Genomic DNA, 26,076 nt, shown 5'->3' with positions numbered 1-26,076 from the left:
GGAATCTTTTCCTGAACAGCAGTGCTGGCTTGGAGCGAACCCGTGCACCGCCAAAGTTGGTCTCGTCCTGCAGCTGAGGGATGCAGGCTTTAAGTCAGCTGCCTTGGCTTTAAATCAATCAGTCCCCCCTTTAAGTCAGGTGACCCGACTTTAAATCACTGTGTGCCCCTCAAGCCTGCCACTTCAAAAGTTGGGAACTTCACTTTGATCCCAGCACCTCACACAGCTGAATGCACACTGTAGTCACCCCCAAGCCTGGCTTAGAGGCAGGATATAAGGTAAGGGGATGGGCTGCACACATGGTGAGGAGGGTGCACTTCATGTACCAGAAGGGTCCAGGTACTCTGGGTACAGCAAGCAGTGCACGATACAGCAGCTCCCTGGCAAAGCTGGTGATGCACAGGGGGAGCAGGCACACTCAGGCATGCAGAGGTTCCAGGCCAGGAGCTGGGGCACAGCCAGCCGGGAGGGTGTGAAAGCCGAGGATCTGAGCCTTCTTGAGAAAGGCAGACACAGAGGATGGATGAGAAACAAAGACCAGATGAAACATGGATTTGAAAAGCACACCCTGCTCTTGAAATTGGGGTGGGGTCACCCCAGATTTGACTCTTCTTACGCCCCAGTACCTAGTGCTCTGCATTTGCCCAATTACTTATAAAATGTGACTGATAATATCTAAACCATAGAATACTGCATTTGGAGTGGTTTTGCGTGTTTATGTTTCTATAGTGGAATAATCTTTTCTACAAGAAAAATGTACACAATCTGAAATAAATTCAAACCCCTCTTTAAAAAATACTATATCGGACTTCCCTGGTGGCGCAGTGGTTAAGAATCTGCCTGCCAAGGCAGGTGACATGGGTTCGAGCCGTGGTCAGGGAAGATCACACATGCCGCACAGCAGCTAAGCCCATGGGCCACAACTAATGAGCCTGCAGACCACAACTACTGAAACCCGCGCGCCTAGAACCGGTGCTCCACAACAAGCGCAGCAAGAGAAGCCACCGCAATGAGAAGCCCGCGCACCGCAAAAAAGAGTAGCCCCCGCTTGCCGCAACTAGAGAAAGCCTGCGCATAGCAACGAAGACCCAACGCAGCCAAAAACAAATTAATTAATTAATTAGTTAACTATTTTAAACAAAAGTACTATTTCCTTCTGTACAGCTTCTCTGGGAAGAACAGAGAGATGGCATAGGAGAGTGAGAAAGACCAACATTTAGTGCACATCTCTCATGCAGTTGCTCTGCTGGCTCAGATAGATTTATCCCCACTTTACAAAGGAGGAAATAATCTCAGATAGGTTTAGTAATTTTCCCAAAGCCAAACAGCTATGGAGTGGCAGAACCAAGATCTGAACCAAGTCTGTTACCTTCAAAGCCTAAGTCCTCATCACAACAAAACTCAATTAATATTTACATTTATCGAATTACATGGCAACCTGGGGAGTTCTTGGCACAATCCTGAATAAGAGTGAGAAAGAAAGAAATAGCATTGTTCCTATAGTCAACCCAAATTTTTGGAGCAGCTGCTAGATGCCTGGCCCTTTTTGGGGTTCAGCAGTGATCAAGACAGGAAGAGTCCTGCTTTCATGAACCACGTAGTGGGGAGGAGAGACGGGTGCAACTTGGGTGAGGGATTTCACCTTGCTGGACCTCTGTTTTGTCATCTGGAAAATGGGATGGGTGTTCCTCATTTTCTGGGATTGTCCAGCCCTCACATTCTCTGATTCCATAAGAAGCATTTGTTTTCCTGTTTCTTTCAAATTCATTCAGGCCGTGAGCTGTGATGAATGTTGTTAGCTGCTCCCCAAATCACTCTATTCCCACCCTTTTCCTGTGATCAGGTCTTTCCCGAAACATGACTCACAGTCAGTCAAGTCACAGAACCGAAGGGGCACCCAGCAGAAAAATCCCAACCCTTGCTTCCCAGGAGCTCTGCGGTCTACCTGCCAGGTAAACTTAACTCACCTGGCACAAGGGGGCCATCCCTGGTGTCACATCAACATGATCTCAGGCACAAACCTCCTTGTTTTTCCATTTTGTCTTGAAGTTACTTGTTGAAACAACTGCACAAATATGACACAGATATAAAATCAGGCATCTTCTGCCCCCAGTGCCTACTAATAAATGATTTTCTGCCACTTTAATGATAAAGATAGAACATTTCAACATTCTGCTACCCTTATTATTTGTCATTTTTGTTGATATTTCTATTGACTACATCTTTCAATATTTTAACAATGGAACATTTATTTAGGGTGTTCCAGACCCAGCCTTTAGTGGTAAAGGTTTTGTTGTTATATTTCTATTATGTTTCCTTTAAAAATCATTATCCTATTTAAATGGATTAAGTCAATTCTATAGGCATTTACCTTATGATATTGATGAAATTGATACATAGAGGGCAGTAGTACAAGTTGATTGGACTTGAGAACCTCTATTAGCACAGTTAAGTATAAATATTAGCTATATGTAAACCAAAGTACAGGCCGAGTGAGATTCTCTGACTTTTTTCCACTGTCTGCCCCTCAAGCCTGTGAGAAATGGAATAGTTCTTGCCCTATCAGTAAACAAAGGATGTCACAGTCTTCAGCACTTGCAGCCCTCCAATGTGAGCCGGCGGGCCCTGAGGCACTCAGGATATGCAAATACAGAATGCAGGCCCCAGAGAGCTGAGGTGCATATCAAAGGAAGGAATTCAGTGAGCCCAGGCAAAGAAAAGCGCCGCATTCCTCACCTTGGGAGAGCTGGTTTTCCTTAGTTAACAATCACCTTTTGATGTTCCCCATTACCTGCGCCAGTTCCCTGCCCTGTCCCCTCCCCCTGGTACTTTAGCTCAGGGAGGAAGGAGCGCAGAGGGACTCGGCTGAATAAGGGGCCTGTGCGCCTCGGGAGGAGTTTTCAGCCGCTTTCCCCGCAGTCGGGAAGAGGGGCGCTGACGCTGCAGCCGGACCCTGTGCCTCCTTTGCCCCGTTTCCCGTCAGGACGCTCAGGCCGACCCCCTCCTCACGCCCACCAGGCCTCACGAGCCAGGACGAGGGCAGGGGCGAGAGGAGGGACCGAAGTTCCTGGGGACCAGACGCTGGAGGCCGCTCTTTCTGCACAGCAGCGGCGGGTGGCAGCGAACCCCTGCCCCTCAGAAGCTGGTCTTGTGCTGCCGCCCGGGCACCGGACCATGCGGAGGGTCGGCGCCCACTTACCCGGCCCGCCGTCCCCGCGACTGTCATGGCTTCGGCCGCTGGGGCACCTCCAGAGCCGGCAGCCTCAGTGAGGTCGCCCTCCCCTCGGGCTCCGGGGCAGTTCCGTGAAGGCGGAGGGAGGAGACCCCGCCTGAGCCGGGAGTTCCAGCTCTGAGGAAACGCGGGCTCTGTTCAGCGCGCAGTGGGTGGGACCGCTCTGCCCCGAGGCCTTCCGGGAGGGAGCGGGGCGGCGGGGGAGGGAGCCGCCAGGAGCGCAGGGCCCCGTCGGGGGTCCTGGAGGGGCGGCCCGGCCTGGGGGCCACGCCCACTGTGGCCGCAGCCCAGGCCTTTTTCCTGGAATCCTACACAAAAAAATTAGAAAGATACACAGTCTATAGTAAATATTCACAAATGATTGTTGCTGCTGGGCTCACTATTCTATTAAAGGTGTAAAATCCATAAAACACTTTAAGTTCAAAATTAAATGTGAATTTTTACCTTTCTAATTATGTCCCTGATATTCACAGTTGTGGTTAATGAATCAGAGACTGTGGCATCACTAGTTAAAAATGAGCTTGTTAAAAATATAGAACTCAGGCCCACCGGACCTACTGAATCACAATCTGCACTTTTACAATCTCCCCAGTGTACTCGTGTACCCATGAATAGTTGAAAGGTACATTTTTACCTCGACAGGTCTTTTCTCTATGAGAAATACACACATTTTATCCAGTTTGATATAAATAAAACACTCAAAAATTCATATGCCTGTGTTGAAACCATCATTTTATCATTTCTTTTCCAGACAAGTATAGTCTCTATACTGGTTTTGTGGATCACATGCCATACTCTTTTCTTGTAGTTAGAAATAAGGTAGAGCAAGTTACTTTGTAAAAAAAAAATTATATATATATATATATATATATGTATGTATTAGTGGATAATTGAAGACACTCTTCTAAATTAAAACCTTCTCTTAACTTGCTGTTTTCTTCTTGGGTCATATTATGAGCTCTTCCCGTGGCCACATGGCATGTGTACGTTTAATTTCAGGGACTGCTGACATTCCAGGATGTGGCCATAGATTTCTGTCAAGAGGAGTGAGAATGCCTGGACCAAGATCAATGGGAATTGTACAGGGATGTGATGTTAGAGAAGTATAGGAACCTGCTCTCCTTGGGTGAGGATACCTTCCTTCCAGAATTCCTTATCCAACCACTGGGTTTGCAGTCCTTCATTTGTAGAATGTCTCCTGGAATCTTCTGCTTCCTACAATAGGGTTTCAGATTGCAACGTTTCAGGAAAGATTGGGAGTTTGTGGGTATAATTTTTCTTATTCTTTTAAAATTGCAGCCTCCCTTTTAATATACTTTGTAACTGCTTGGGATGTGTCTATATGAACTGTGTACTATATGCTTCTGTTGTAGTCCTTACAATATTTCATTGTCTTATTTTCTCTAACAATTTTCCATGGATTCTTTGGGCTTAAGGTATATTAAAAGGGAGACTGCGAATCTGGGACTTCCCTGGTGATGCAGTGATTAAGAATTCGCCTGCCAATGCAGGGGACCTGGTTCGATCCCCGGTCCGGGAAGATCTCACATGCCACGGAACAACTAAGCCAGTGGGCCACAACTACTGAGTCTGCACGCCACAACTACTGAAGCCGGTGTGTCTTGAGCCCGTGCGCCATTTATTTTTTGGAGAATAAAACCACTTCTGAGTGATTAAAATTTAGGCCAGCTAGTCAAAATGCTTTATCACCTGTTCTTCTAAAACACTGGTCAATGGAACAAGTTTTACTAGGGATAACAGTGTAATTGTATTCTGGAGTTCATATGGGCAATATGGTTTATGACCTTGATGCTGGATCACGACATTTCAACGGTATAACTGCTATTAATTGTCTGTTTGTTCAACGATTAAAGTCTCACGTGATCTGAGTTCAGACTGGAGTCATCCTGGTTGGTTTCTGTCTATTGCAGATTTCTTCCAGCATGAAAGGACAAGAGCAATACGGCTTCCTTTACAAAATGTCTTCAAACTAAATGATGATATAGTCTACATTCAATTAATTTATACATACCCTACTGTAGAACAGGGTTCGTTACGCAGGCAGAGCCCGGTAATTATGTAAAACTGAAACTTTTTCTGCACTGGTTCAAGTCCTCTTCCTAAGAATATGTTTATAATCAACATTCTTTCACAAATTACCCAATTTAATTCACCATAGCATTCCTCATATTAACTAAATGGAAAATCCTAGGCTATATACAAATCCAGAAAGGGCCAAAAATCATCAGCCCCCATGGATGATTACAACCCATTGCTGAGGCATTCAAATTACTTATTAAAGAACCACTATGTCCATCAACATCATCAATTTATATATTATTGCCCCAATGCTAGCCTTAACCCTGGCTCTCACAACATGAATTCCTCTTCCCATATCTTATCCACTAATTAGTATAAATGTAGGCATATTATTTCTATTAGCCATATCACACCTAGCCATTTACTCCATCCTCAGATCTGGATGAACTTCACATTCAAAATACTCACTCACTGGAGCTGTAGGAACAATAGCACAGACGATCATCTCATATGAAGTAATGTAGCAGTTATTCTATTCTCAGTCTTACTGGTAAATGGATCATTTACACTTTCAACAGTAATTATTACACAAGGACACCGATGACTAATTTTCTCCTGACCCCTACCCAGAATTTGATTATCTCCGCAGTAGCAGAAATCCAGTGAAGCCCCACTTGATTTAACAGAAGTAGAATCAAAACCTGTACATGTCTTCAATGTAGAAAATGTAGCAGGCCCATTCACCCCGTCCTTCCTAGAGAATATGTCAATTTCCCTATAATAAACATTTCCACAGCAATCTATTTTTAGGAGCATTCGGCAATCCCTAGGTGCCAGAATTATAGATTCTTTCATCTTTTAAATATAGTTTTTTTTTAAAAATAATTTTTATAGTTTTACTACCTTTAAACAAAATGTACTCCATTGCTGTGGAATATTCCTTCATAGGAGCGTGCATGGTTCATTTCTGCATCCGTCTGTGATGGCCTTCAGGTTCTTTCAGGTTTGGCTCCTGTGGCTGCAAGTCCATGTCCGTGTGTCCTGGTGCAGGGCTGGTGGGTTTGTGTTCAACTGGGAGGAGCACTGTGGGTCTCTGTGCACGGACGTCGCTATCTGAGGCCCGATTGCTTCAGAAGTGGTTGCATCCCCCCGTTGCGTACCAGGCTTTCCATTGCTCCACATCCTGCTGATAATTGATACTATGTCTTTCATGTCTGCCATTCTGGTAGGTGTATACACAGTATTTTGCTTATGGCTTTAATCCCTCTGTTGTTAGTGAAGTTGTGCATCTTGTGGTATTCATGGACTATTTCCTGTTGTTTTTTGAAAAGTTTTAAAAATTGTGGTCTGGTACACATAACGTAAAATGTACTATCTTAACCATTTTTAAGTGCACATTTCAGGGTCAAGAAGTAATTCACACTGTTGTGCAAACCTGACCACCATCATCCTCCAGAACTTTTTCATCTTGCAAAATTGAAACAGTCCCCATTAAACACTCACTCCCCATTGTCCCTCCCTCAGCCTCTGGCCCTCAACGTCCTACTTTATGTCCCTATGTTTCCGACTGCTCTAGGGGCCTTGTATGAGTGGATCAAGCACTGTTTGTTTTTTTGTGTCTAGCTTACATCACTGAGCATAATGCGCTCAAGGTTCATCCCTGCTGCATCCTGTGTCAGAATTGACTTCCTTTTTAGGCTGAATAGCATTCCCTTGGATTGATGGACCGTGTTTTTCTTCTCCATTCATCCATTAGTGGACACATGTAATATCTACATTCATTTCTACTGTCATAATATTTGTGGAATAAACTCAGAAAGTCCTATGAATCAAAAGTCATTTGCCATTAACTTTTTTCTTAAACTTGTTGTTGTGGAAAACATCAAGGCTAAGAAAAGGGAAAAATACATGTCAGCTTCACTTGTGTTCAGGAATTAATGCTTTACGGATTCACTTTATTCCCTGTGTGTGTGCTCTGCGTGTGCATGTGCCTGTTTGCATACATATGCTGTGCATGTGCATAGGTATGTGAACTTGCACCCATTAGTGTGTGCATGGGCATATGGGTGCATGTGTGTTCACATGCTAGTGTGTGAATATAGTTGTGCTGTGCACGTGCATATGTTTGTGTGTGTGCTGTGCCTGCCTGTGCGCACACCTGTGTGTTTGCTGGAACCACTTGCAAGTTGGCTGCAGACTGAATTGTGCCCCAGATATATCCGCACGCAGCTGCTCTAACAATCCTGCGTAGCCACGTAAAGGTCACAGATCTCAGGGATTTAAATGGATGGAGCAGGATATCCTGACACAGAGTTTGTCTTCCAATGACTGTCACTGTCTCAGTAACATCCTTCACACCTTCTTTAAGCCCCATTCAGGGTCCAGTTTAGACTCCCATTACATTCATTCACCTGTCCCAGGTCCCCTAAAGCAACAATGTCACCGTTGGAGAGCCCGGCCAAGGCTGGGGGTGCCCCTCCTGTTGGCCTGGCCTCCAGGCCCTGCCCTTGGCTCCTGTTTTCTCATATCTCAGCCAGGCCCCGACTTGGATCGGGCCGCCACCTCTTTCCTCACAGGGTCCCATCGCCCAGTCAAGGGGGTTCATTCTCCCCAAACACAGCATCAGGAGTCGGGGGCTGACAGTCCCCACTGGGTCTCCTTCATGTGAGACCCTGTGCTGTTGAAAGAGCAGGCACCCTGCCCTCGGGGGTGGGGGACTGGGGGGCGACATGCGGCCCACGATGGGCAGGCGGGTCTCCGGGTGGGGCGAGCCAGTGTGCAAGGAGTTCCGCGGTGGGTTCTCCTCTCCAACGGCTTCTGTGCCCCTACCTCTCCCCGTGCCTCCCCTCGAAGACAGCACGGTGCCCGGGTTGGGAACCATGGGAGCCGTCAGCCACCGCCCCCTCTACACACACACACACACGCACACGCACACGCACACGCACACGCTGCAGGGAAGCAGGACCTGAGTGCAGGGCTCTCAGCGGCCCTGAGCGCCCCGCCCGGAATCGGCCAGCCGAATGGACAGACCGGATCTCCCGGCCCGGACCATGCAGGACTCTCCTGACCTGGCTTTCAGTGTGGCCGCCTCCTTCTGGAAGCCTGGGAGGCTGGAATCAGGCCACTTCTTATCTGTCCTGGCAGCAGACTGGGCTGCACTCTAAGAAGTTCGTGGCTCGCCCGTGGATCCTGACCATCAGGTGGCCAGAGAAATTGGGAACATTTCTGTTTTGCCTGTTGAAATGTTTAATGACAAAGATTTTGTTCAGTTTCCTGATGTGGGTGTCCAAAGATGAGAGACCCATGTGTGTGATCTGTACCTCCTATGAGATCAGCCCTAAGCTAGTTGAAACATGATCAAGTTGTGTCTACATGGTAGATTTAGACCTCTGCATGTCCTGTCTACTGATTATGTTTAGAGCTGACCATGTGTTGTCTATAATAAGAAGATTTAGACCTGAGCATGTTCTGTGTACGCTAGGACTATGGGGACCTGGGTAGAGACCCGGCCTGGCCTCAGTACTGGGAAGCTCCGTGCCTGCATCTGAATGTCAGTGCTTAGATGTCTGGGGTCTGGAGCTGAGGTGGGCTTGTCTACGTAACAGCCTCTCTTCTGAGTGTGGTGACCTGGTCCTCCCAAGGGTCAGTGCTATGGTCGGGGCCTTAGTCTTAATCCCTGCAAGGTTCACCTTCCCTGGGGCTCATGGAGAATCCTCAGGAGGACTACCTGGCAATAATTCCAATTTACCAGCACGTGCATGGTGCATAGGGAAGCAGGTTTAGCTGCTGAATTGATTGCAGGGCACGCAGATCGGGCAAAAGGCCGATGGGTGACAGCTGAGGCTGCTGCTGAGCTCTCCCTCCAGTCTACCGTCCCTACTCAGCAGAGTCCAGAGCTGCCCCTCGGCTTTCAGCCCTGCTGTCCTGTGAGTTTTCTCAACATGTAAGTGAGACGAGAAAGGACTGAGCATGCCAGCACCAGGGTCGTGTGTTCAACTCTAGTATGAAAGCTGTAAAAACAGTTAAAATCACACAGAACCAAAGTGAGAAGAGGAGGACTCCTCTGGGACAAGTGTGGGGAAAGGAGACCCACCTGCCACTTTTTCCCATCCCAGGAGGTCCCAGGGACCCAGCTTGTTTCCACATTGGGGGAGCCCCCTGCAGAGCCATGGTGTCCTGACCAAGGGGACGTGTGACCCCAGGTGCAGGGTCTGGGGAGGTGAGGGCACCCTGGGACTGTGGACATGTGACCCAGGTGGAGGGGTCTGGGGAGGTGGGTCACCCTGGTGAGTGTGGATGTGTGGCCCCAGGTATAGGGTGCGAGGACTGTGTGGGTCTCACCATAACTGCATGGATCAGGATCACAAGGATGGGGAGACCGCATATGCGCTCTTTGCCTGCAGTGTGTCCTGTCCCCTTTGAGATTTCCAACCTCTGCATTAAGGGTGTTGTCCTGATTAACCTGTGGTTCCTTTTCTTCTCTTCATCTTGTCACAATCATATGAGGTCAGGCATGTTTGAGTGGGTTGCTGCTCTGTGTTCCGGTGAGTGACAACACTTGGTGGTATCGTATTAATACTATAGCATATCATATGTCTAATCTATGGGGGTCACCACTGCCTGAGTCCCCCAGGACATAGGTCAGGTGAGCACAGACTAGCCCCCCCTAAGAATGGTCTCCCACGTGCTCTGTGAGGGTACCGTGATGGCCCCTAAGGTAGGGGACTGTGTCTGGGCCTCCGACATTTGTGATGAAGGGGAGTCGAAACGGAATCTCAATTAACAAGACATTATTTTAAGAATTTATTTTAAGTGAAATAAAACACACGTCACATACCCTTTACCATCATCACCGTTTTAAGTGCACGTTTCTGAGGCGTCAGATAGATTCACTTTCTCGTGGAGCCATCACCACCATCACTAGAACTTTTCATCTTGCAAAACCAAAATTCCACAACCATGAAAGTCTCATTCCCCATCCCCTCCCACTGCCCCTGGCACCGATATCCACTTCAGTCCCTGAGTTGTCGACTCCAGGGCACCCACTGGAGTGGAATCCTGCAGTGTTTGCTGACGGGTCATTTTGGAAGAGCTGACTTTCAGTCTGAAGCTCTGCCTGTTGGCATCTGAAGAATCTGCATTTAAGGAGAGGGTGTATGAGGAAGGGGGTGTCTGCGGGACAAAGGTGTCCGGGGTGCAGGTGAGCCAGGACCTGACCAGCTGCCTTTTGGGTCCTCTGGTCCCATCTCTTGGTCTGTGCCTCATCTGCATCATCACTGTCCCCGCTGGCACCGCTGGGGTGTTGTTGTCTGAGTGAGAGTCCCCTGGTGCCCCTGCTCTCCTCCCCTCCTCCTGCTGGTTGCGGAGGGAACTGCTTGCTGGGTGGTCTCTACTCCTGAGGCATGAAGGACCCTGTAGCATGGACCTGCAGACTGTGGGGTGTGGTCCCAAGAGCATGGGGCCCACATAGGACACGACATCGGGGCGTGACAAGTGCTAGGGCTGCCTCATCACTGACAGGGAATGTTGCCCAGATCCTGCTCCAGAGGGCGTGGTGGGTGGCCTGGGACCCTAGAGGCCCCATTCCTATACTGGAGCTTGGAGAGTGCATCCCCATGGGCTTCAGATTCACCCCATATCTCAGCCATATCCCTCTGTCCTGTCTTTGAACTCAGGAAAACGAGCTCTCTTGTCCACAACATAGGCCTGGTCCTCTTGATACAAGGTTTCTTTAAGTTAGGCGTCCTGGGATAGCAGCTCCTTTTAGGCCTGAGAAGGAACAACTCCGGAGTGTACAACAATTTCAGAGGAAACTAATATTCAATGACTATCCCTAACTACTCGGTTGTTGACTTCTATTAGTCATTATTCTCCTGGTTTTAGCTCTGATGTGGGGATTACAGAGGAGTCAACATTTAAATCTTCGTAATCTGTGTATTTGTAGCTTCAGTATCATTACTGACCCATAGTTTTTTACGGTTTGGGAAGAGTTATTGATTTCATGTATCATGTAAAGGATTCACAATGATGATAGGACAATTAAGATTACAATAATAGCTAGTAAATTGTTCACATTTTCTCTACCTGTGCATCTATTGTATGCATATGAATTTAGATGTCAATATTAGTGAAATGATATAGAGGACTAGAGAACTTATTTTAAAAATCACTATTAATGTGTGATGAAGAAAATGTAAAAGTTCTTCCATAATCGGTGATGTTGTATCTTGAGAGCCTAGATGAAATTGATATGCCTTAGTCATATACAGGATTTTAGCCTATCATTTAACTCTGACAAAGCTACATCACTTTTTACTTTTATCTCATTTATTGAGGAAGACATAATTGATATGGTGTTGGCTTGAAACTGGTTGAAAAGGACTTGAGTCCTTCCTTATTTTACATTTACATAGGTAGGATCTTGAAACGTAGGATATGGTGGAGGACATCCGTGTAACCATTCTAGGTTAGGAGTAGCAATTTCCACTGCTAAGACTTCTTGATTAGACACAAATGCTTTTCAAAGTATGAAGATTATTAGCATTACTGCTGCTACTGAGATGAATGAGCCTAAAGACAAAACATTTCATGTTGTGTGTGTCTCAGGGTACTCAGACTAACGTAGTGACATCCCTGAGAGGCCACGAAAGTGCGGCAGGAAGTCATATTTACTACTACAAATATACTTGTGAAGTGAATTTTTGCTCATGCTGAGTTAACTGTATAACCTGAGAATAGTGGGAATCAGTGTAGAAAGCCTCCTATAATAGTGAAGACTGCTCCCATGGACATTAGGTCATGGAAGTGTGCTACTACGTAGTATGTATCCTGGAGGACAATGTCTGGGGATGAGTTGGCTAAGATGATTCCTGTCAAACCACCTCCTGTAAAAAGAAAAACTAAAGCCTAAATCTCATAATATAGTGGGAGGTCATAGAGAATTACCTCCGTGAACAGTTGCTAACCAGGGACTTCCCTGGTGACGCAGTGGTTAAGAATTCGTCTGCCAATGCAGGGGACACGGGTTCGAGCCCTTGTGTGGGAAGAGTCCACATGCCGTGGAGCAAAAAGCCCGTGTGCCACAAATACTGAGCCTGCCCTCTAGAGCCCGCAAGCCACAACTACTGAAGCCCACGCGCCTAGAGGCCGTGCTGTGCAACAAGAGAAGCCAGTGCAATGAAAGGGCCGCGCACCGCAACAAAGAGTAGCTGCCGCTCACCGCAACCAGAGAAAGCCCATGCGCAGCAACCAAGACCCAACTCAGCCAAAAAAAAAAAAGAAAAGAAAAAGAAAAATTAAATAAGGAGTTGCTAATCAGCTAGATACTTTGACTCCTGTAGGGATAGAAGTAATTACGGTAGATGATGCAAAGTATGCTCCTGAGTCCACAGCTATCCCTATGGTAAACATATGATGGGCCCACAAGAGAACTCCTAAAAAACCAGTGGACATGACTCATACTATTCCCAGATAGCTGAAAGGCAATTTTTGTCCTAAATAGTATGTAATGATATGTGAGTTTATAACAAACCCTGTTAGGCCATGAATACAGACTTCAGGGTGAGCAAAGTATCAAAAGAGGTGTTGGTATAGGATTCGGTCTCCTCCTGCAGGGTCAAAGAAAGTAGTGTTTAGATTTCTATCTCTTAACAGCATGGCAATTCTGGCTGCTTGGACTGAGATTGGTAATTATAGTAATATGGCTATAGTTGGGGAAGATTAAACAAATAATGGTGTTTGATATTGGGATATGACTGCTGGTTTTGTATTAAAGATTATAGTAATAAAAGTAATAATACCAAGAATTGAGGAGACACCTGCTAAATGTAAGGAGAAAGCAGTTAGGTCGACAGAGGCTCCTGCATGGGCCAGATTGCAGGCTAGAGCTGAATACACGGTCCCACTGGTACCAGAACCAGCTTCTGCTATTGGTGATATGAGTAGGAGTAAGAATGATGGGGGAAGTCGTCAAAAGTTTATATGATTTATTGGGGGAAATGCTACTTCAGGTGTCCGAGTTATTAGTGGCTCAAGTCAGTTTTCAAAGCCTGCAATCATAACGGGTACAGCAATAAAGAAAATTATTACAAGTGCAGGGACTGTTATGACAACCTTACAGATTTGGGCATCTCCAAGTAGCGGTCCAGGTCAGCATAGCTCAGCCTGGATTAATATAATTAAGGTGCTGCCTGCTACTCCAGCTCAAGCACCAAACAGTAAATATAAAATGCCGATATCTTTGTGATTTGTTGAAAATAATCAGCAGTGTATGAACAGAGGTAAAATGACTGAGTTAGCATTAGACTGTAAATCTAAAGACAGAGATTGAACCCTCTTTCTGGCAAACCCTGTGGTGAATCACCAAATTGAATTGTAACTTCAGAGAAGCAGCTTCAATTCTGCCAGTGAGTATCCTGCCCTTTTTTTTTTTCTTTATTTCTTTCTCAAATGAAGAAGTAGACTGAAGCCAGTTGACTAGAGGATTTGCCTGTTAACTACAGTTTCCTGGGGTTAAAACTCATCAATCTCGTAAAGATTTGGCTTCAATACAGTGTTTGCTTTACATTCAATTGATGTAGAATAAAGTCTTGCAATCCTTATTTTTAGGAATTAAGTAAATTTCACTTGTTTAGGGTTTTGAAAGCTCTTGGTCTGAACTAACCTAAATTCCTAGTCCAGCACCGATAGAATGGGTGTTGTGTGTAGTAACCGTGTGGGTATTATGATTGGTAATGATAGGAAGGTTATTTCTTTGTATGTTCAAATTGTTTTGTGTTTGTTTTGTTTAATGAAGGGAATATAGTTAGTGATGTGCAGTATGTTAGCTGCAAGTAGAAATATATGCTGAGGACTGCTATGATGGCTATTAGTGTTGGTAGAATGATGTTGTCGTTTTTGTTATCTCTTGGATAATTATTCATTTGGGTAGAAAGCCTGATAGTGGTGGGCGATGTCCTAATGATAATATAATGGTGAGGAAAATGATTGTGATGGGAGGTGTTTTATCTCATGTGTGTGATAATGATACTCTTGTAGTACATGATCTGGGCATAAATAAGAAGAAGATAGTGTTGTTATGATATAAATTAGTATGTTTAGGATTGTTATAATCTGAATATACATTATAATAGCTGTTATTCATCCTATAAGGGCAATTGATGAGGAGGGTGTAATACTTTCCAGGTGAGTATGGCGAAGCCTGCCTCAGCCTCCAGCTATGATTTATAATATCACTATGATTAATAGTATATTTAGGTTGATGGATGGTGACATGTGGTATAAAACTGAGAGGGGTGCAATTTTGTCATGTTGATAGCATCAGCTCTGCTGTTCATGGGATGCCTCGTGTGACTTCAGGCACTCAGAAGTGAAATGGGGAAAGTCCTACTTTTGTGACAAGGGCGATTGTCATGAGGGTGGACGCTGCTGGATTAAAGATTCTTGTTGTTCATTGTGCTCTTTGACCAGAGTATATTAGATTAATGATAATAGCCATTATAAGTAGTATTGATGTGGTGGACTGTTTTAGGAAATATTTGTTGGATGCTTCTGTAGCTTATGGGTTCAAGTTTTTTTATTAGAATGGGAATACCATTAACCAGTGTGAGCTTGTTATACAATTATATTTCCTGAGAAAATGGTCAGTAGAATGATGGTAAAAACAATGAGAGTTTATTAGCACAGGAAGGATATACAAAAATATTTTGGGGGTACGGGCCTGAAGCTTACTTAGAGAACTTTACTATATAGCATGTGGTGTAATGTGGTAGGTAGCATGGAGAATGCAAAATTATTAGGAAGAATTCAATTCCAGGAATAAGAGCATTGAAACCTCTATGATTTACTCTATCAAAGAATCTCTTTTGTCAGACATATTTCTTAAATTTGTGGTGGGTTGCCTGGTATGATGACAAGTAGTGAAATCTCTCATATACATAAGGTTAATGTTAGTCGTAAAAAACTTCTCATAAGAGATGTATGCGTTGATCATATCAAAATTGTAGGTAGGAGGCTCAAATTCATAGAAAGGAGATTGTTAGATGTGTTTTAATGATGACTTGGGCTGTATATAATTCTGGGACCTAGGGATTGTCGAATGCTCCGAAAAATAGATTGCTGTGGAAATGTTTATTATAGGGAAATTGACATATTCTCTAGGAGGGACGGGGTGAAGGGGCCTGCTACATTTTCTACATTGAAGACTTATACAGGTTTTGATGCTACTTCCGTTAAATCAAGTGGGGCTTCATTGGATTTCTGCTACTGCGGAGATAATCAAATTCTGGGTAGGGGTCAGGAGAAAATGAGTCATAGGTGTTCTTGTGTAATAATTACTGTTGAAAGTGTAAATGATCCATTTATCAGTAAGACTGAGAATAGAATAACTGCTACATTACTTCATATGAGATGATTGTCTGTGCTATTGTTCCTAGAGCTCCAGTGAGTGTGTATTTTGAATGTGAAGTTCATCCAGATCTGAGGATGGAGTAAATGGCTAGGTGTGATATGGCTAATAGAAATAATATGCCTACATTTATATTAATTAGTGGATAAGATATGGGAAGAGGAATTCATGTTGTGAGAGCCAGGGTTAAGGCTAGCATTGGGGTTAAGGCTAGCAAGAGAAGCCACCGCAATGAGAAGCCCGCGCACCGCAACAAAGAGTAGCCCCCGCTTGCCGCAACTAGAGAAAGCCTGCGCATAGCAACGAAGACCCAACACAGCCAAAAACAAATTAATTAATTAACTAGTTAACTATTTTAAACAAAAGTACTATATCCTTCTGTACAGCTTCTCTGGGAAGAACAGAGAGATGGCGTAGGAGAGTGAGAAAGACCAATATTTAGTGCACATCTCTCATGCAGGTGCTCTGCTGGCTCAGATAGATTTATCCCCACTTTACAAAGGAGGAAATAATCTCAGAGAGGTTTAGTAATTTTCCCAAAGCCAAACAGCTATGGAGTGGCAGAACCAAGATCTGAACCAAGTCTGTTACCTTCAAAGCCTAAGTCCTCATCACAACAAAACTCAATTAATATTTACATTTATCGAATTACATGGCAACCTGGGGAGTTCTTGGCACAATCCTGAATAAGAGTGAGAAAGAAAGAAATAGCATTGTTCCTATAGTCAACCCAAATTTTTGGGGCAGCTGCTAGATGCCTGGCCCTTTTTGGGGTTCAGCAGTGATCAAGACAGGAAGAGTCCTGCTTTCATGAACCACGTAGTGGGGAGGAGAGACGGGTGCAACTTGGGTGAGGGATTTCACCTTGCTGGACCTCTGTTTTGGCATCTGGAAAATGGGATGGGTGTTCCTCATTTTCTGGGATTGTCCAGCCCTCACATTCTCTGATTCCATAAGAAGCATTTGTTTTCCTGTTTCTTTCAAATTCATTCAGGCCGTGAGCTGTGATGAATGTTGTTAGCTGCTCCCCAAATCACTCTATTCCCACCCTTTTCCTGTGATCAGGTCTTTCCCGAAACATGACTCACAATCAGTCAAGTCACAGAACCGAAGGGGCACCCAGCAGAAAAATCCCAACCCTTGCTTCCCAGGAGCTCTGCGGTCTACCTGCCAGGTAAACTTAACTCACCTGGCACAAGGGGGCCATCCCTGGTGTCACATCAACATGATCTCAGGCACAAACCTCCTTGTTTTTCCATTTTGTCTTGAAGTTACTTGTTGAAACAACTGCACAAATATGACACAGATATAAAATCAGGCATCTTCTGCCCCCAGTGCCTACTAATAAATGATTTTCTGCCACTTTAATGATAAAGATAGAACATTTCAACATTCTGCTACCCTTATTATTTGTCATTTTTGTTGATATTTCTATGGACTACATCTTTCAATATTTTAACAATGGAACATTTATTTAGGGTGTTCCAGACCCAGCCTTTAGTGGTAAAGGTTTTGTTGTTATATTTCTATTATGTTTCCTTTAAAAATCATTATCCTATTTAAATGGATTAAGTCAATTCTATAGGCATTTACCTTATGATATTGATGAAATTGATACATAGAGGGCAGTAGTACAAGTTGATTGGACTTGAGAACCTCTATTAGCACAGTTAAGTATAAATATTATCTATATGTAAACCAAAGTACAGGCCGAGTGAGATTCTCTGACTTTTTTCCACTGTCTGCCCCTCAAGCCTGTGAGAAATGGAATAGTTCTTGCCCTATCAGTAAACAAAGGATGTCACAGTCTTCAGCACTTGCAGCCCTCCAATGTGAGCCGGCGGGCCCTGAGGCACTCAGGATATGCAAATACAGAATGCAGGCCCCAGAGAGCTGAGGTGCATATCAAAGGAAGGAATTCAGTGAGCCCAGGCAAAGAAAAGCGCCGCATTCCTCACCTTGGGAGAGCTGGTTTTCCTTAGTTAACAATCACCTTTTGATGTTCCCCATTACCTGCGCCAGTTCCCTGCCCTGTCCCCTCCCCCCGGTACTTTAGCTCAGGGAGGAAGGAGCGCAGAGGGACTCGGCTGAATAAGGGGCCTGTGCACCTCGGGAGGAGTTTTCAGCTGCTTTCCCCGCAGTCGGGAAGAGGGGCGCTGAGGCTGCAGCCGGACCCTCTGCCTCCCTTGCCCCGTTTCCCCTCAGGACGCTCAGGCCGACCCCCTCCTCACGCCCACCAGGCCTCGCGAGCCAGGACGAGGGCAGGGGCGAGAGGAGGGACCGAAGTTCCCGGGGACCAGACGCTGGAGGCCGCTCTCTCTGCACAGCAGCGGCGGGTGGCAGCGAACCCCTGCCCCTCAGAAGCTGGTCTTGTGCTGCCGCCCGGGCACCGGACAAGGCGGAGGGTCGGCGCCCACTTACCCGGCCCGCCGTCCCCGCGACTGTCATGGCTTCGGCCGCTGGGGCACCTCCAGAGCCGGCAGCCTCAGTGAGGTCGCCCTCCCCTCGGGCTCCGAGGCAGTTCCGTGAAGGCGGAGGGAAGAGACCCCGCCTGAGCCGGGAGTTCCAGCTCTGAGGAAACGCGGGCTCTGTTCAGCGCGCAGTGGGTGGGACCGCTCTGCCCCGAGGCCTTCCGGGAGGGAGCGGGGCGGCGGGGGAGGGAGCCGCCAGGAGCGCAGGGCCCCGTCGGGGGTCCTGGAGGGGCGGCCCGGCCTGGGGGCCACGCCCACTGTGGCCGCAGCCCAGGCCTTTTTCCTGGAATCCTACACAAAAAAATTAGAAAGATACACAGTCTATAGTAAATATTCACAAATGATTGTTGCTGCTGTGCTCACTATTCTATTAAAGGTGTAAAATCCATAAAACACTTTAAGTTCAAAATTAAATATGAATTTTTACCTTTCTAATTATGTCCCTGATATTCACAGTTGTGGTTAATGAATCAGAGACTGTGGCATCACTAGTTAAAAATGAGCTTGTTAAAAATATAGAACTCAGGCCCACCGGACCTACTGAATCACAATCTGCACTTTTACAATCTCCCCAGTGTACTCGTGTACCCATGAATAGTTGAAAGGTACATTTTTACCTCGACAGGTCTTTTCTCTATGAGAAATACACACATTTTATCCAGTTTGATATAAATAAAACACTCAAAAATGCATATGCCTGTGTTGAAACCATCATTTTATCATTTCTTTTCCAGACAAGTATAGTCTCTATACTGGTTTTGTGGATCACATGCCATACTCTTTTCTTGTAGTTAGAAATAAGGTAGAGCAAGTTACTTTGTAAAAAAAAAATTATATATATATATATGTATGTATTAGTGGATAATTGAAGACACTCTTCTAAATTAAAACCTTCTCTTAACTTGCTGTTTTCTTCTTGGGTCATATTATGAGCTCTTCCCGTGGCCACATGGCATGTGTACGTTTAATTTCAAGGACTGCTGACATTCCAGGATGTGGCCATAGATTTCTGTCAAGAGGAGTGAGAATGCCTGGACCAAGATCAATGGGAATTGTACAGGGATGTGATGTTAGAGAAGTATAGGAACCTGCTCTCCTTGGGTGAGGATACCTTCCTTCCAGAATTCCTTATCCAACCACTGGGTTTGCAGTCCTTCATTTGTAGAATGTCTCCTGGAATCTTCTGCTTCCTACAATAGGGTTTCAGATTGCAACGTTTCAGGAAAGATTGGGAGTTTGTGGGTATAATTTTTCTTATTCTTTTAAAATTGCAGCCTCCCTTTTAATATACTTTGTAACTGCTTGGGATGTGTCTATATGAACTGTGTACTATATGCTTCTGTTGTAGTCCTTACAACATTTCATTGTCTTATTTTCTCTAACAATTTTCCATGGATTCTTTGGGCTTAAGGTATATTAAAAGGGAGACTGCGAATCTGGGACTTCCCTGGTGATGCAGTGATTAAGAATTCGCCTGCCAATGCAGGGGACCCGGTTCGATCCCCGGTCCGGGAAGATCTCACATGCCACGGAACAACTAAGCCAGTGGGCCACAACTACTGAGTCTGCACGCCACAACTACTGAAGCCGGTGTGTCTTGAGCCCGTGCGCCATTTATTTTTTGGAGAATAAAACCACTTCTGAGTGATTAAAATTTAGGCCAGCTAGTCAAAATGCTTTATCACCTGTTCTTCTAAAACACTGGTCAATGGAACAAGTTTTACTAGGGATAACAGTGTAATTGTATTCTGGAGTTCATATGGGCAATATGGTTTATGACCTTGATGCTGGATCACGACATTTCAACGGTATAACTGCTATTAATTGTCTGTTTGTTCAACGATTAAAGTCTCACGTGATCTGAGTTCAGACTGGAGTCATCCTGGTTGGTTTCTGTCTATTGCAGATTTCTTCCAGCATGAAAGGACAAGAGCAATACGGCTTCCTTTACAAAATGTCTTCAAACTAAATGATGATATAATCTACATTCAATTAATTTATACATACCCTACTGTAGAACAGGGTTCGTTACGCAGGCAGAGCCCGGTAATTATGTAAAACTGAAACTTTTTCTGCACTGGTTCAAGTCCTCTTCCTAAGAATATGTTTATAATCAACATTCTTTCACAAATTACCCAATTTAATTCACCATAGCATTCCTCATATTAACTAAATGGAAAATCCTAGGCTATATACAAATCCAGAAAGGGCCAAAAATCATCAGCCCCCATGGATGATTACAACCCATTGCTGAGGCATTCAAATTACTTATTAAAGAACCACTATGTCCATCAACATCATCAATTTATATATTATTGCCCCAATGCTAGCCTTAACCCTGGCTCTCACAACATGAATTCCTCTTCCCATATCTTATCCACTAATTAGTATAAATGTAGGCATATTATTTCTATTAGCCATATCACACCTAGCCATTTACTCCATCCTCAGATCTGGATGAACTTCACATTCAAAATACTCACTCACTGGAGCTGTAGGAACAATAGCACAGACGATCATCTCATATGAAGTAATGTAGCAGTTATTCTATTCTCAGTCTTACTGGTAAATGGATCATTTACACTTTCAACAGTAATTATTACACAAGGACACCGATGACTAATTTTCTCCTGACCCCTACCCAGAATTTGATTATCTCCGCAGTAGCAGAAATCCAGTGAAGCCCCACTTGATTTAACAGAAGTAGAATCAAAACCTGTACATGTCTTCAATGTAGAAAATGTAGCAGGCCCATTCACCCCGTCCTTCCTAGAGAATATGTCAATTTCCCTATAATAAACATTTCCACAGCAATCTATTTTTAGGAGCATTCGGCAATCCCTAGGTGCCAGAATTATAGATTCTTTCATCTTTTAAATATAGTTTTTTTTAAAAATAATTTTTATAGTTTTACTACCTTTAAACAAAATGTACTCCATTGCTGTGGAATATTCCTTCATAGGAGCGTGCATGGTTCATTTCTGCATCCGTCTGTGATGGCCTTCAGGTTCTTTCAGGTTTGGCTCCTGTGGCTGCAAGTCCATGTCCGTGTGTCCTGGTGCAGGGCTGGTGGGTTTGTGTTCAACTGGGAGGAGCACTGTGGGTCTCTGTGCACGGACGTCGCTATCTGAGGCCCGATTGCTTCAGAAGTGGTTGCATCCCCCCGTTGCGTACCAGGCTTTCCATTGCTCCACATCCTGCTGATAATTGATACTATGTCTTTCATGTCTGCCATTCTGGTAGGTGTATACACAGTATTTTGCTTATGGCTTTAATCCCTCTGTTGTTAGTGAAGTTGTGCATCTTGTGGTATTCATGGACTATTTCCTGTTGTTTTTTGAAAAGTTTTAAAAATTGTGGTCTGGTACACATAACGTAAAATGTACTATCTTAACCATTTTTAAGTGCACATTTCAGGGTCAAGAAGTAATTCACACTGTTGTGCAAACCTGACCACCATCATCCTCCAGAACTTTTTCATCTTGCAAAATTGAAACAGTCCCCATTAAACACTCACTCCCCATTGTCCCTCCCTCAGCCTCTGTCCCTCAACGTCCTACTTTATGTCCCTATATTCCCGACTGCTCTAGGGGCCTTGTATGAGTGGATCAAGCACTGTTTGTTTTTTTGTGTCTAGCTTACATCACTGAGCATAATGCGCTCAAGGTTCATCCCTGCTGCATCCTGTGTCAGAATTGACTTCCTTTTTAGGCTGAATAGCATTCCCTTGGATTGATGGACCGTGTTTTTCTTCTCCATTCATCCATTAGTGGACACATGTAATATCTACATTCATTTCTACTGTCATAATATTTGTGGAATAAACTCAGAAAGTCCTATGAATCAAAAGTCATTTGCCATTAACTTTTTTCTTAAACTTATTGTGGAAAACATCAAGGCTAAGAAAAGGGAAAAATACATGTCAGCTTCACTTGTGTTCAGGAATTAATGCTTTACGGATTCACTTTATTCCCTGTGTGTGTGCTCTGCGTGTGCATGTGCCTCTTTGCATACATATGCTGTGCATGTGCATAGGTATGTGAACTTGCACACATTAGTGTGTGCATGGGCATATGGGTGCATGTGTGTTCACATGCTAGTGTGTGAATATAGTTGTGCTGTGCACGTGCATATGTTTGTGTGTGTGCTGTGCCTGCCTGTGCGCACACCTGTGTGTTTGCTGGAACCACTTGCAAGTTGGCTGCAGACTGAATTGTGCCCCAGATATATCCGCACGCAGCTGCTCTAACAATCCTGCGTAGCCACGTAAAGGTCACAGATCTCAGGGATTTAAATGGATGGAGCAGGATATCCTGACACAGAGTTTGTCTTCCAATGACTGTCACTGTCTCAGTAACATCCTTCACACCTTCTTTAAGCCCCATTCAGGGTCCAGTTTAGACTCCCATTACATTCATTCACCTGTCCCAGGTCCCCTAAAGCAACAATGTCACCGTTGGAGAGCCCGGCCAAGGCTGGGGGTGCCCCTCCTGTTGGCCTGGCCTCCAGGCCCTGCCCTTGGCTCCTGTTTTCTCATATCTCAGCCAGGCCCCGACTTGGATCGGGCCACCACCTCTTTCCTCACAGGGTCCCATCGCCCAGTCAAGGGGGTTCATTCTCCCCAAACACAGCATCAGGAGTCGGGGGCTGACAGTCCCCACTGGGTCTCCTTCATGTGAGACCCTGTGCTGTTGAAAGAGCAGGCACCCTGCCCTCGGGGGTGGGGGACTGGGGGGCGACATGCGGCCCACGATGGGCAGGCGGGTCTCCGGGTGGGGCGAGCCAGTGTGCAAGGAGTTCCGCGGTGGGTTCTCCTCTCCAACGGCTTCTGTGCCCCTACCTCTCCCCGTGCCTCCCCTCGAAGACAGCACGGTGCCCGGGTTGGGAACCATGGGAGCCGTCAGCCACCGCCCCCTCTACACACACACACACACGCACACGCACACGCACACGCACACGCTGCAGGGAAGCAGGACCTGAGTGCAGGGCTCTCAGCGGCCCTGAGCGCCCCGCCCGGAATCGGCCAGCCGAATGGACAGACCGGATCTCCCGGCCCGGACCATGCAGGACTCTCCTGACCTGGCTTTCAGTGTGGCCGCCTCCTTCTGGAAGCCTGGGAGGCTGGAATCAGGCCACTTCTTATCTGTCCTGGCAGCAGACTGGGCTGCACTCTAAGAAGTTCGTGGCTCGCCCGTGGATCCTGACCATCAGGTGGCCAGAGAAATTGGGAACATTTCTGTTTTGCCTGTTGAAATATTTAATGACAAAGATTTTGTTCAGTTTCCTGATGTGGGTGTCCAAAGATGAGAGACCCATGTGTGTGATCTGTACCTCCTATGAGATCAGCCCTAAGCTAGTTGAAACATGATCAAGTTGTGTCTACATGGTAGATTTAGACCTCTGCATGTCCTGTCTACTGATTATGTTTAGAGCTGACCATGTGTTGTCTATAATAAGAAGATTTAGACCTGAGCATGTTCTGTGTACGCTAGGACTATGGGGACCTGGGTAGAGACCCGGCCTGGCCTCAGTACTGGGAAGCTCCGTGCCTGCATCTGAATGTCAGTGCTTAGATGTCTGGGGTCTGGAGCTGAGGTGGGCTTGTCTACGTAACAGCCTCTCTTCTGAGTGTGGTGACCTGGTCCTCCCAAGGGTCAGTGCTATGGTCGGGGCCTTAGTCTTAATCCCTGCAAGGTTCACCTTCCCTGGGGCTCATGGAGAATCCTCAGGAGGACTACCTGGCAATAATTCCAATTTACCAGCACGTGCATGGTGCATAGGGAAGCAGGTTTAGCTGCTGAATTGATTGCAGGGCACGCAGATCGGGCAAAAGGCCGATGGGTGACAGCTGAGGCTGCTGCTGAGCTCTCCCTCCAGTCTACCGTCCCTACTCAGCAGAGTCCAGAGCTGCCCCTCGGCTTTCAGCCCTGCTGTCCTGTGAGTTTTCTCAACATGTAAGTGAGACGAGAAAGGACTGAGCATGCCAGCACCAGGGTCGTGTGTTCAACTCTAGTATGAAAGCTGTAAAAACAGTTAAAATCACACAGAACCAAAGTGAGAAGAGGAGGACTCCTCTGGGACAAGTGTGGGGAAAGGAGACCCACCTGCCACTTTTTCCCATCCCAGGAGGTCCCAGGGACCCAGCTTGTTTCCACATTGGGGGAGCCCCCTGCAGAGCCATGGTGTCCTGACCAAGGGGACGTGTGACCCCAGGTGCAGGGTCTGGGGAGGTGAGGGCACCCTGGGACTGTGGACATGTGACCCAGGTGGAGGGGTCTGGGGAGGTGGGTCACCCTGGTGAGTGTGGATGTGTGGCCCCAGGTATAGGGTGCGAGGACTGTGTGGGTCTCACCATAACTGCATGGATCAGGATCACATGGATGGGGAGACCGCATATGCGCTCTTTGCCTGCAGTGTGTCCTGTCCCCTTTGAGATTTCCAACCTCTGCATTAAGGGTGTTGTCCTGATTAACCTGTGGTTCCTTTTCTTCTCTTCATATTGTCACAATCATATGAGGTCAGGCATGTTTGAGTGGGTTGCTGCTCTGTGTTCCGGTGAGTGACAACACTTGGTGGTATCGTATTAATACTATAGCATATCATATGTCTAATCTATGGGGGTCACCACTGCCTGAGTCCCCCAGGACATAGGTCAGGTGAGCACAGACTAGCCCCCCCTAAGAATGGTCTCCCACGTGCTCTGTGAGGGTACCGTGATGGCCCCTAAGGTAGGGGACTGTGTCTGGGCCTCCGACATTTGTGATGAAGGGGAGTCGAAACGGAATCTCAATTAACAAGACATTATTTTAAGAATTTATTTTAAGTGAAATAAAACACACGTCACATACCCTTTACCATCATCACCGTTTTAAGTGCACGTTTCTGAGGCGTCAGATAGATTCACTTTCTCGTGGAGCCATCACCACCATCACTAGAACTTTTCATCTTGCAAAACCAAAATTCCACAACCATGAAAGTCTCATTCCCCATCCCCTCCCACTGCCCCTGGCACCGATATCCACTTCAGTCCCTGAGTTGTCGACTCCAGGGCACCCACTGGAGTGGAATCCTGCAGTGTTTGCTGACGGGTCATTTTGGAAGAGCTGACTTTCAGTCTGAAGCTCTGCCTGTTGGCATCTGAAGAATCTGCATTTAAGGAGAGGGTGTATGAGGAAGGGGGTGTCTGCGGGACAAAGGTGTCCGGGGTGCAGGTGAGCCAGGACCTGACCAGCTGCCTTTTGGGTCCTCTGGTCCCATCTCTTGGTCTGTGCCTCATCTGCATCATCACTGTCCCCGCTGGCACCGCTGGGGTGTTGTTGTCTGAGTGAGAGTCCCCTGGTGCCCCTGCTCTCCTCCCCTCCTCCTGCTGGTTGCGGAGGGAACTGCTTGCTGGGTGGTCTCTACTCCTGAGGCATGAAGGACCCTGTAGCATGGACCTGCAGACTGTGGGGTGTGGTCCCAAGAGCATGGGGCCCACATAGGACACGACATCGGGGCGTAACAAGTGCTAGGGCTGCCTCATCACTGACAGGGAATGTTGCCCAGATCCTGCTCCAGAGGGCGTGGTGGGTGGCCTGGGACCCTAGAGGCCCCATTCCTATACTGGAGCTTGGAGAGTGCATCCCCATGGGCTTCAGATTCACCCCATATCTCAGCCATATCCCTCTGTCCTGTCTTTGAACTCAGGAAAACGAGCTCTCTTGTCCACAACATAGGCCTGGTCCTCTTGATACTAGGTTTCTTTAAGTTAGGCGTCCTGGGATAGCAGCTCCTTTTAGGCCTGAGAAGGAACAACTCCGGAGTGTACAACAATTTCAGAGGAAACTAATATTCAATGACTATCCCTAACTACTCGGTTGTTGACTTCTATTAGTCATTATTCTCCTGGTTTTAGCTCTGATGTGGGGATTACAGAGGAGTCAACATTT

Source organism: Balaenoptera physalus (assembly GCF_965194825.1).
Source record: "Balaenoptera physalus genome assembly, chromosome: 9".
In the NCBI taxonomy this organism is placed as follows: Eukaryota; Metazoa; Chordata; class Mammalia; order Artiodactyla; family Balaenopteridae; genus Balaenoptera; species Balaenoptera physalus.
Note: the sequence above shows the minus strand (reverse complement) of the source record.